The 10676-nt window shown below is 51.3% G+C and overlaps 11 non-coding genes across 11 annotated transcripts; all 11 read left to right on the top strand.

The window, feature by feature from the left end:
- Nucleotides 1-1152: 1152 nt before the first annotated feature.
- Nucleotides 1153-1343, top strand: LOC148960772 (U2 spliceosomal RNA). Its single transcript, XR_016154960.1, has one exon. It is a non-coding gene; the product is annotated as a U2 spliceosomal RNA (small nuclear RNA).
- Nucleotides 1344-1676: 333 nt separating this feature from the next.
- LOC148960771 (U1 spliceosomal RNA) lies at nt 1677-1841 on the top strand. The gene has a single exon (XR_016154964.1). It is a non-coding gene; the product is annotated as a U1 spliceosomal RNA (small nuclear RNA).
- Nucleotides 1842-2950: 1109 nt separating this feature from the next.
- Nucleotides 2951-3141, top strand: LOC148960770 (U2 spliceosomal RNA). Its single transcript, XR_016154959.1, has one exon. It is a non-coding gene; the product is annotated as a U2 spliceosomal RNA (small nuclear RNA).
- Nucleotides 3142-3474: 333 nt separating this feature from the next.
- Nucleotides 3475-3639, top strand: LOC148960769 (U1 spliceosomal RNA). Its single transcript, XR_016154963.1, has one exon. It is a non-coding gene; the product is annotated as a U1 spliceosomal RNA (small nuclear RNA).
- Nucleotides 3640-4750: 1111 nt separating this feature from the next.
- Nucleotides 4751-4941, top strand: LOC148960768 (U2 spliceosomal RNA). The gene has a single exon (XR_016154958.1). It is a non-coding gene; the product is annotated as a U2 spliceosomal RNA (small nuclear RNA).
- A 333-nt stretch (nt 4942-5274) lies between these two features.
- On the top strand, nt 5275-5439 carry LOC148960767 (U1 spliceosomal RNA). The gene has a single exon (XR_016154962.1). It is a non-coding gene; the product is annotated as a U1 spliceosomal RNA (small nuclear RNA).
- A 1111-nt stretch (nt 5440-6550) lies between these two features.
- Nucleotides 6551-6741, top strand: LOC148960766 (U2 spliceosomal RNA). Its single transcript, XR_016154957.1, has one exon. It is a non-coding gene; the product is annotated as a U2 spliceosomal RNA (small nuclear RNA).
- Nucleotides 6742-7074: 333 nt separating this feature from the next.
- LOC148960765 (U1 spliceosomal RNA) lies at nt 7075-7239 on the top strand. The gene has a single exon (XR_016154961.1). It is a non-coding gene; the product is annotated as a U1 spliceosomal RNA (small nuclear RNA).
- Nucleotides 7240-8348: 1109 nt separating this feature from the next.
- Nucleotides 8349-8539, top strand: LOC148960764 (U2 spliceosomal RNA). The gene has a single exon (XR_016154956.1). It is a non-coding gene; the product is annotated as a U2 spliceosomal RNA (small nuclear RNA).
- A 333-nt stretch (nt 8540-8872) lies between these two features.
- On the top strand, nt 8873-9037 carry LOC148960763 (U1 spliceosomal RNA). The gene has a single exon (XR_016154954.1). It is a non-coding gene; the product is annotated as a U1 spliceosomal RNA (small nuclear RNA).
- Nucleotides 9038-10148: 1111 nt separating this feature from the next.
- LOC148960762 (U2 spliceosomal RNA) lies at nt 10149-10339 on the top strand. Its single transcript, XR_016154955.1, has one exon. It is a non-coding gene; the product is annotated as a U2 spliceosomal RNA (small nuclear RNA).
- Nucleotides 10340-10676: the final 337 nt, after the last annotated feature.

Raw genomic sequence — 10676 nt, 5'->3', positions numbered from 1 at the left:
TAATTTATGGTAGTGGGGGACTGCGTTCGCGCTCTCCCCTGGACAACACTGGTTAAAAGGGCAGATTGTTAAAGCTCCACTTGAGGTTCTTTTGTTTTGTTTTTTTTCTCCACTTCTTCAATATCCAGAGGCAGTCCAGAGAGTTGAACTGCGGCGGTTGCTCGAGAGATACGAAACAGTCTAGGACCGGTCTGTGTGAGGAGGGTTTTCTTTTTTCTCCTCAATTCTTCAAATAGTCTCCAATATTTGACGGACGACTTAGTTCACAGCAGTTGTCCTGGAGGCAAAGTTGTTCGGAATGAGGAGTTCTATCATGTGGTATGAAAACATTGTGCACGTGTGAAACGTCACGTGATACACAGCCACCCATGTTGTGTTTTTTTCTGTTTACAGCGCCACCAAGTGGCCAGTCGCCGCATTCCTCTTCACGTGACCACGGGCTGAGCCCGTACACAGGTGTACCGAGTTGGGTGCAATTGTCTCATTCCGTTGGAGAGTTATAGCCGTTCAAGTAAAGCCCGCCTCGCCCACCCCCAACGTTTTGGCGTACCGTCGCCAACGTGGATGGAAATTCCAACTGTTTCCCGATCCCTGTTGGCAGTCAGACTCCAGAGAATCTTTCTGCACCGGTTTGGGTCAGATCGGGCAAAAAACCTAGGACTAGTGTGCAAAAGTAGGTTTTTCAGAAAATCCAAAATACCCGAAAATCTCGCCAGCGCGACCACCCAATCCGAGGCATGCATCTTGTTCGGCTCGAGCCAAGGATTCCGGTGATGTAAGACACTTGGGTCTGCGACCGACGGTCGAGGAGTTACGAGCCATTTCGTACTTTTGATCGCTGCAGCGCCACCTTGGGGCCGATCGGGGCGAGCCTTGGTGAGGTTGTAGTACCGGGCCGGTCCTACCATCCCTCAGAGTTTCAAGTCTCTACCACGGACGCTTTGGTCTGCCCGCTCACTTTTAAGGCGGAATGTTGATGATCCAAAATCCCAGGTTGCACTCCAGAGTGTCTTTGCTGTGCACTCTGTTGTGATCCATTTTCGGTGTCAACCAATCTGAGCTGAGCTTGTTTGCCGGCGACCTTAGACCCTCTCGCCGCGGCCCAGGTGGGCGTGGCCTTTGCCGGCTCCCCCGCCTCGGCGTCGCTGCGTCATCGCTTCTCGGCCTTTTGGCTAAGATCAAGTGTAGTATCTGTTCTTATCAGTTTAATATCTGATACGTGCCCTACCCGGGCACCACATATTAAATTGATTTTTGGTCCTGGGAGATGGAATAGGGGCTTGCTCCGTCCACTCCACGCATCGACCCGGTATTGCAGTACTTCTGGGAACGGTGCACCCTCCTAAAGTGTTCAATGAAAGAAATGTAGTGGTCTTGTGTGGCAGACGGTGATAATGGAGCTAGTGTGAGTGGGTGTTGTAGGTGATCATGTGCTATACTAGCCTGGGTAGAATTGTGGTGTAAAAACAAGACAAAAAGGAACCCCTGTTCCTCTGTCGGTTTAACATCTGATCCGTCCACTATTCGGGGACGGCGCATTATGTACATTTATGGCTCATGGAGCCGGATGCGGAGCGTGCAAAAAAAAAAAAAAAAAGCCCCTTTTTTGACTGGCAAACCGCTGGTGAGGATTGGGGAGAGGGACAGGGTGCTTCTGACTGAAGGCCTGGGAATTCATACTTACCTGGCAGGGGAGACACCATGATCAGGAAGGTGGTTCACCCAGGGCGAGGCTCGGCCATTGCACTCTGGGTTGTGCTGACCCCTGCGAATTCCCCAAATGTGGGAATCTCGACTGCATAATTTATGGTAGTGGGGGACTGCGTTCGCGCTCTCCCCTGGACAACACTGGTTAAAAGGGCAGATTGTTAAAGCTCCACTTGAGGTTCTTTTGTTTTGTTTTTTTTCTCCACTTCTTCAATATCCAGAGGCAGTCCAGAGAGTTGAACTGCGGCGGTTGCTCGAGAGATACGAAACAGTCTAGGACCGGTCTGTGTGGAGGGTTTTCTTTTTTCTCCTCAATTCTTCAAATAGTCTCCAATATTTGACGGACGACTTAGTTCACAGCAGTTGTCCTGGAGGCAAAGTTGTTCGGAATGAGGAGTTCTATCATGTGGTATGAAAACATTGTGCACGTGTGAAACGTCACGTGATACACAGCCACCCATGTTGTGTTTTTTTCTGTTTACAGCGCCACCAAGTGGCCAGTCGCCGCATTCCTCTTCACGTGACCACGGGCTGAGCCCGTACACAGGTGTACCGAGTTGGGTGCAATTGTCTCATTCCGTTGGAGAGTTATAGCCGTTCAAGTAAAGCCCGCCTCGCCCACCCCCAACGTTTTGGCGTACCGTCGCCAACGTGGATGGAAATTCCAACTGTTTCCCGATCCCTGTTGGCAGTCAGACTCCAGAGAATCTTTCTGCACCGGTTTGGGTCAGATCGGGCAAAAAACCTAGGACTAGTGTGCAAAAGTAGGTTTTTCAGAAAATCCAAAATACCCGAAAATCTCGCCAGCGCGACCACCCAATCCGAGGCATGCATCTTGTTCGGCTCGAGCCAAGGATTCCGGTGATGTAAGACACTTGGGTCTGCGACCGACGGTCGAGGAGTTACGAGCCATTTCGTACTTTTGATCGCTGCAGCGCCACCTTGGGGCCGATCGGGGCGAGCCTTGGTGAGGTTGTAGTACCGGGCCGGTCCTACCATCCCTCAGAGTTTCAAGTCTCTACCACGGACGCTTTGGTCTGCCCGCTCACTTTTAAGGCGGAATGTTGATGATCCAAAATCCCAGGTTGCACTCCAGAGTGTCTTTGCTGTGCACTCTGTTGTGATCCATTTTCGGTGTCAACCAATCTGAGCTGAGCTTGTTTGCCGGCGACCTTAGACCCTCTCGCCGCGGCCCAGGTGGGCGTGGCCTTTGCCGGCTCCCCCGCCTCGGCGTCGCTGCGTCATCGCTTCTCGGCCTTTTGGCTAAGATCAAGTGTAGTATCTGTTCTTATCAGTTTAATATCTGATACGTGCCCTACCCGGGCACCACATATTAAATTGATTTTTGGTCCTGGGAGATGGAATAGGGGCTTGCTCCGTCCACTCCACGCATCGACCCGGTATTGCAGTACTTCTGGGAACGGTGCACCCTCCTAAAGTGTTCAATGAAAGAAATGTAGTGGTCTTGTGTGGCAGACGGTGATAATGGAGCTAGTGTGAGTGGGTGTTGTAGGTGATCATGTGCTATACTAGCCTGGGTAGAATTGTGGTGTAAAAACAAGACAAAAAGGAACCCCTGTTCCTCTGTCGGTTTAACATCTGATCCGTCCACTATTCGGGGACGGCGCATTATGTACATTTATGGCTCATGGAGCCGGATGCGGAGCGTGCAAAAAAAAAAAAAAAAAGCCCCTTTTTTGACTGGCAAACCGCTGGTGAGGATTGGGGAGAGGGACAGGGTGCTTCTGACTGAAGGCCTGGGAATTCATACTTACCTGGCAGGGGAGACACCATGATCAGGAAGGTGGTTCACCCAGGGCGAGGCTCGGCCATTGCACTCTGGGTTGTGCTGACCCCTGCGAATTCCCCAAATGTGGGAATCTCGACTGCATAATTTATGGTAGTGGGGGACTGCGTTCGCGCTCTCCCCTGGACAACACTGGTTAAAAGGGCAGATTGTTAAAGCTCCACTTGAGGTTCTTTTGTTTTGTTTTTTTTCTCCACTTCTTCAATATCCAGAGGCAGTCCAGAGAGTTGAACTGCGGCGGTTGCTCGAGAGATACGAAACAGTCTAGGACCGGTCTGTGTGAGGAGGGTTTTCTTTTTTCTCCTCAATTCTTCAAATAGTCTCCAATATTTGACGGACGACTTAGTTCACAGCAGTTGTCCTGGAGGCAAAGTTGTTCGGAATGAGGAGTTCTATCATGTGGTATGAAAACATTGTGCACGTGTGAAACGTCACGTGATACACAGCCACCCATGTTGTGTTTTTTTCTGTTTACAGCGCCACCAAGTGGCCAGTCGCCGCATTCCTCTTCACGTGACCACGGGCTGAGCCCGTACACAGGTGTACCGAGTTGGGTGCAATTGTCTCATTCCGTTGGAGAGTTATAGCCGTTCAAGTAAAGCCCGCCTCGCCCACCCCCAACGTTTTGGCGTACCGTCGCCAACGTGGATGGAAATTCCAACTGTTTCCCGATCCCTGTTGGCAGTCAGACTCCAGAGAATCTTTCTGCACCGGTTTGGGTCAGATCGGGCAAAAAACCTAGGACTAGTGTGCAAAAGTAGGTTTTTCAGAAAATCCAAAATACCCGAAAATCTCGCCAGCGCGACCACCCAATCCGAGGCATGCATCTTGTTCGGCTCGAGCCAAGGATTCCGGTGATGTAAGACACTTGGGTCTGCGACCGACGGTCGAGGAGTTACGAGCCATTTCGTACTTTTGATCGCTGCAGCGCCACCTTGGGGCCGATCGGGGCGAGCCTTGGTGAGGTTGTAGTACCGGGCCGGTCCTACCATCCCTCAGAGTTTCAAGTCTCTACCACGGACGCTTTGGTCTGCCCGCTCACTTTTAAGGCGGAATGTTGATGATCCAAAATCCCAGGTTGCACTCCAGAGTGTCTTTGCTGTGCACTCTGTTGTGATCCATTTTCGGTGTCAACCAATCTGAGCTGAGCTTGTTTGCCGGCGACCTTAGACCCTCTCGCCGCGGCCCAGGTGGGCGTGGCCTTTGCCGGCTCCCCCGCCTCGGCGTCGCTGCGTCATCGCTTCTCGGCCTTTTGGCTAAGATCAAGTGTAGTATCTGTTCTTATCAGTTTAATATCTGATACGTGCCCTACCCGGGCACCACATATTAAATTGATTTTTGGTCCTGGGAGATGGAATAGGGGCTTGCTCCGTCCACTCCACGCATCGACCCGGTATTGCAGTACTTCTGGGAACGGTGCACCCTCCTAAAGTGTTCAATGAAAGAAATGTAGTGGTCTTGTGTGGCAGACGGTGATAATGGAGCTAGTGTGAGTGGGTGTTGTAGGTGATCATGTGCTATACTAGCCTGGGTAGAATTGTGGTGTAAAAACAAGACAAAAAGGAACCCCTGTTCCTCTGTCGGTTTAACATCTGATCCGTCCACTATTCGGGGACGGCGCATTATGTACATTTATGGCTCATGGAGCCGGATGCGGAGCGTGCAAAAAAAAAAAAAAAAAGCCCCTTTTTTGACTGGCAAACCGCTGGTGAGGATTGGGGAGAGGGACAGGGTGCTTCTGACTGAAGGCCTGGGAATTCATACTTACCTGGCAGGGGAGACACCATGATCAGGAAGGTGGTTCACCCAGGGCGAGGCTCGGCCATTGCACTCTGGGTTGTGCTGACCCCTGCGAATTCCCCAAATGTGGGAATCTCGACTGCATAATTTATGGTAGTGGGGGACTGCGTTCGCGCTCTCCCCTGGACAACACTGGTTAAAAGGGCAGATTGTTAAAGCTCCACTTGAGGTTCTTTTGTTTTGTTTTTTTTCTCCACTTCTTCAATATCCAGAGGCAGTCCAGAGAGTTGAACTGCGGCGGTTGCTCGAGAGATACGAAACAGTCTAGGACCGGTCTGTGTGAGGAGGGTTTTCTTTTTTCTCCTCAATTCTTCAAATAGTCTCCAATATTTGACGGACGACTTAGTTCACAGCAGTTGTCCTGGAGGCAAAGTTGTTCGGAATGAGGAGTTCTATCATGTGGTATGAAAACATTGTGCACGTGTGAAACGTCACGTGATACACAGCCACCCATGTTGTGTTTTTTTCTGTTTACAGCGCCACCAAGTGGCCAGTCGCCGCATTCCTCTTCACGTGACCACGGGCTGAGCCCGTACACAGGTGTACCGAGTTGGGTGCAATTGTCTCATTCCGTTGGAGAGTTATAGCCGTTCAAGTAAAGCCCGCCTCGCCCACCCCCAACGTTTTGGCGTACCGTCGCCAACGTGGATGGAAATTCCAACTGTTTCCCGATCCCTGTTGGCAGTCAGACTCCAGAGAATCTTTCTGCACCGGTTTGGGTCAGATCGGGCAAAAAACCTAGGACTAGTGTGCAAAAGTAGGTTTTTCAGAAAATCCAAAATACCCGAAAATCTCGCCAGCGCGACCACCCAATCCGAGGCATGCATCTTGTTCGGCTCGAGCCAAGGATTCCGGTGATGTAAGACACTTGGGTCTGCGACCGACGGTCGAGGAGTTACGAGCCATTTCGTACTTTTGATCGCTGCAGCGCCACCTTGGGGCCGATCGGGGCGAGCCTTGGTGAGGTTGTAGTACCGGGCCGGTCCTACCATCCCTCAGAGTTTCAAGTCTCTACCACGGACGCTTTGGTCTGCCCGCTCACTTTTAAGGCGGAATGTTGATGATCCAAAATCCCAGGTTGCACTCCAGAGTGTCTTTGCTGTGCACTCTGTTGTGATCCATTTTCGGTGTCAACCAATCTGAGCTGAGCTTGTTTGCCGGCGACCTTAGACCCTCTCGCCGCGGCCCAGGTGGGCGTGGCCTTTGCCGGCTCCCCCGCCTCGGCGTCGCTGCGTCATCGCTTCTCGGCCTTTTGGCTAAGATCAAGTGTAGTATCTGTTCTTATCAGTTTAATATCTGATACGTGCCCTACCCGGGCACCACATATTAAATTGATTTTTGGTCCTGGGAGATGGAATAGGGGCTTGCTCCGTCCACTCCACGCATCGACCCGGTATTGCAGTACTTCTGGGAACGGTGCACCCTCCTAAAGTGTTCAATGAAAGAAATGTAGTGGTCTTGTGTGGCAGACGGTGATAATGGAGCTAGTGTGAGTGGGTGTTGTAGGTGATCATGTGCTATACTAGCCTGGGTAGAATTGTGGTGTAAAAACAAGACAAAAAGGAACCCCTGTTCCTCTGTCGGTTTAACATCTGATCCGTCCACTATTCGGGGACGGCGCATTATGTACATTTATGGCTCATGGAGCCGGATGCGGAGCGTGCAAAAAAAAAAAAAAAAAGCCCCTTTTTTGACTGGCAAACCGCTGGTGAGGATTGGGGAGAGGGACAGGGTGCTTCTGACTGAAGGCCTGGGAATTCATACTTACCTGGCAGGGGAGACACCATGATCAGGAAGGTGGTTCACCCAGGGCGAGGCTCGGCCATTGCACTCTGGGTTGTGCTGACCCCTGCGAATTCCCCAAATGTGGGAATCTCGACTGCATAATTTATGGTAGTGGGGGACTGCGTTCGCGCTCTCCCCTGGACAACACTGGTTAAAAGGGCAGATTGTTAAAGCTCCACTTGAGGTTCTTTTGTTTTGTTTTTTTTCTCCACTTCTTCAATATCCAGAGGCAGTCCAGAGAGTTGAACTGCGGCGGTTGCTCGAGAGATACGAAACAGTCTAGGACCGGTCTGTGTGAGGAGGGTTTTCTTTTTTCCTCAATTCTTCAAATAGTCTCCAATATTTGACGGACGACTTAGTTCACAGCAGTTGTCCTGGAGGCAAAGTTGTTCGGAATGAGGAGTTCTATCATGTGGTATGAAAACATTGTGCACGTGTGAAACGTCACGTGATACACAGCCACCCATGTTGTGTTTTTTTCTGTTTACAGCGCCACCAAGTGGCCAGTCGCCGCATTCCTCTTCACGTGACCACGGGCTGAGCCCGTACACAGGTGTACCGAGTTGGGTGCAATTGTCTCATTCCGTTGGAGAGTTATAGCCGTTCAAGTAAAGCCCGCCTCGCCCACCCCCAACGTTTTGGCGTACCGTCGCCAACGTGGATGGAAATTCCAACTGTTTCCCGATCCCTGTTGGCAGTCAGACTCCAGAGAATCTTTCTGCACCGGTTTGGGTCAGATCGGGCAAAAAACCTAGGACTAGTGTGCAAAAGTAGGTTTTTCAGAAAATCCAAAATACCCGAAAATCTCGCCAGCGCGACCACCCAATCCGAGGCATGCATCTTGTTCGGCTCGAGCCAAGGATTCCGGTGATGTAAGACACTTGGGTCTGCGACCGACGGTCGAGGAGTTACGAGCCATTTCGTACTTTTGATCGCTGCAGCGCCACCTTGGGGCCGATCGGGGCGAGCCTTGGTGAGGTTGTAGTACCGGGCCGGTCCTACCATCCCTCAGAGTTTCAAGTCTCTACCACGGACGCTTTGGTCTGCCCGCTCACTTTTAAGGCGGAATGTTGATGATCCAAAATCCCAGGTTGCACTCCAGAGTGTCTTTGCTGTGCACTCTGTTGTGATCCATTTTCGGTGTCAACCAATCTGAGCTGAGCTTGTTTGCCGGCGACCTTAGACCCTCTCGCCGCGGCCCAGGTGGGCGTGGCCTTTGCCGGCTCCCCCGCCTCGGCGTCGCTGCGTCATCGCTTCTCGGCCTTTTGGCTAAGATCAAGTGTAGTATCTGTTCTTATCAGTTTAATATCTGATACGTGCCCTACCCGGGCACCACATATTAAATTGATTTTTGGTCCTGGGAGATGGAATAGGGGCTTGCTCCGTCCACTCCACGCATCGACCCGGTATTGCAGTACTTCTGGGAACGGTGCACCCTCCTAAAGTGTTCAATGAAAGAAATGTAGTGGTCTTGTGTGGCAGACGGTGATAATGGAGCTAGTGTGAGTGGGTGTTGTAGGTGATCATGTGCTATACTAGCCTGGGTAGAATTGTGGTGTAAAAACAAGACAAAAAGGAACCCCTGTTCCTCTGTCGGTTTAACATCTGATCCGTCCACTATTCGGGGACGGCGCATTATGTACATTTATGGCTCATGGAGCCGGATGCGGAGCGTGCAAAAAAAAAAAAAAAAAGCCCCTTTTTTGACTGGCAAACCGCTGGTGAGGATTGGGGAGAGGGACAGGGTGCTTCTGACTGAAGGCCTGGGAATTCATACTTACCTGGCAGGGGAGACACCATGATCAGGAAGGTGGTTCACCCAGGGCGAGGCTCGGCCATTGCACTCTGGGTTGTGCTGACCCCTGCGAATTCCCCAAATGTGGGAATCTCGACTGCATAATTTATGGTAGTGGGGGACTGCGTTCGCGCTCTCCCCTGGACAACACTGGTTAAAAGGGCAGATTGTTAAAGCTCCACTTGAGGTTCTTTTGTTTTGTTTTTTTTCTCCACTTCTTCAATATCCAGAGGCAGTCCAGAGAGTTGAACTGCGGCGGTTGCTCGAGAGATACGAAACAGTCTAGGACCGGTCTGTGTGAGGAGGGTTTTCTTTTTTCTCCTCAATTCTTCAAATAGTCTCCAATATTTGACGGACGACTTAGTTCACAGCAGTTGTCCTGGAGGCAAAGTTGTTCGGAATGAGGAGTTCTATCATGTGGTATGAAAACATTGTGCACGTGTGAAACGTCACGTGATACACAGCCACCCATGTTGTGTTTTTTTCTGTTTACAGCGCCACCAAGTGGCCAGTCGCCGCATTCCTCTTCACGTGACCACGGGCTGAGCCCGTACACAGGTGTACCGAGTTGGGTGCAATTGTCTCATTCCGTTGGAGAGTTATAGCCGTTCAAGTAAAGCCCGCCTCGCCCACCCCCAACGTTTTGGCGTACCGTCGCCAACGTGGATGGAAATTCCAACTGTTTCCCGATCCCTGTTGGCAGTCAGACTCCAGAGAATCTTTCTGCACCGGTTTGGGTCAGATCGGGCAAAAAACCTAGGACTAGTGTGCAAAAGTAGGTTTTTCAGAAAATCCAAAATACCCGAAAATCTCGCCAGCGCGACCACCCAATCCGAGGCATGCATCTTGTTCGGCTCGAGCCAAGGATTCCGGTGATGTAAGACACTTGGGTCTGCGACCGACGGTCGAGGAGTTACGAGCCATTTCGTACTTTTGATCGCTGCAGCGCCACCTTGGGGCCGATCGGGGCGAGCCTTGGTGAGGTTGTAGTACCGGGCCGGTCCTACCATCCCTCAGAGTTTCAAGTCTCTACCACGGACGCTTTGGTCTGCCCGCTCACTTTTAAGGCGGAATGTTGATGATCCAAAATCCCAGGTTGCACTCCAGAGTGTCTTTGCTGTGCACTCTGTTGTGATCCATTTTCGGTGTCAACCAATCTGAGCTGAGCTTGTTTGCCGGCGACCTTAGACCCTCTCGCCGCGGCCCAGGTGGGCGTGGCCTTTGCCGGCTCCCCCGCCTCGGCGTCGCTGCGTCATCGCTTCTCGGCCTTTTGGCTAAGATCAAGTGTAGTATCTGTTCTTATCAGTTTAATATCTGATACGTGCCCTACCCGGGCACCACATATTAAATTGATTTTTGGTCCTGGGAGATGGAATAGGGGCTTGCTCCGTCCACTCCACGCATCGACCCGGTATTGCAGTACTTCTGGGAACGGTGCACCCTCCTAAAGTGTTCAATGAAAGAAATGTAGTGGTCTTGTGTGGCAGACGGTGATAATGGAGCTAGTGTGAGTGGGTGTTGTAGGTGATCATGTGCTATACTAGCCTGGGTAGAATTGTGGTGTAAAAACAAGACAAAAAGGAACCCCTGTTCCTCTGTCGGTTTAACATCTGATCCGTCCACTATTCGGGGACGGCGCATTATGTACATTTATGGCTCATGGAGCCGGATGCGGAGCGTGCAAAAAAAAAAAAAAAAAGCCCCTTTTTTGACTGGCAAACCGCTGGTGAGGATTGGGGAGAGGGACAGGGTGCTTCTGACTGAAGGCCTGGGAATTCATAC

This window comes from Pimephales promelas, unplaced genomic scaffold (assembly GCF_988280905.1).
Source record: "Pimephales promelas unplaced genomic scaffold, fPimPro1.hap1.1 HAP1_SCAFFOLD_131, whole genome shotgun sequence".
In the NCBI taxonomy this organism is placed as follows: domain Eukaryota; kingdom Metazoa; phylum Chordata; class Actinopteri; order Cypriniformes; family Leuciscidae; genus Pimephales; species Pimephales promelas.
Note: the sequence above shows the minus strand (reverse complement) of the source record. Positions and strands in the feature narration are given on the sequence as shown.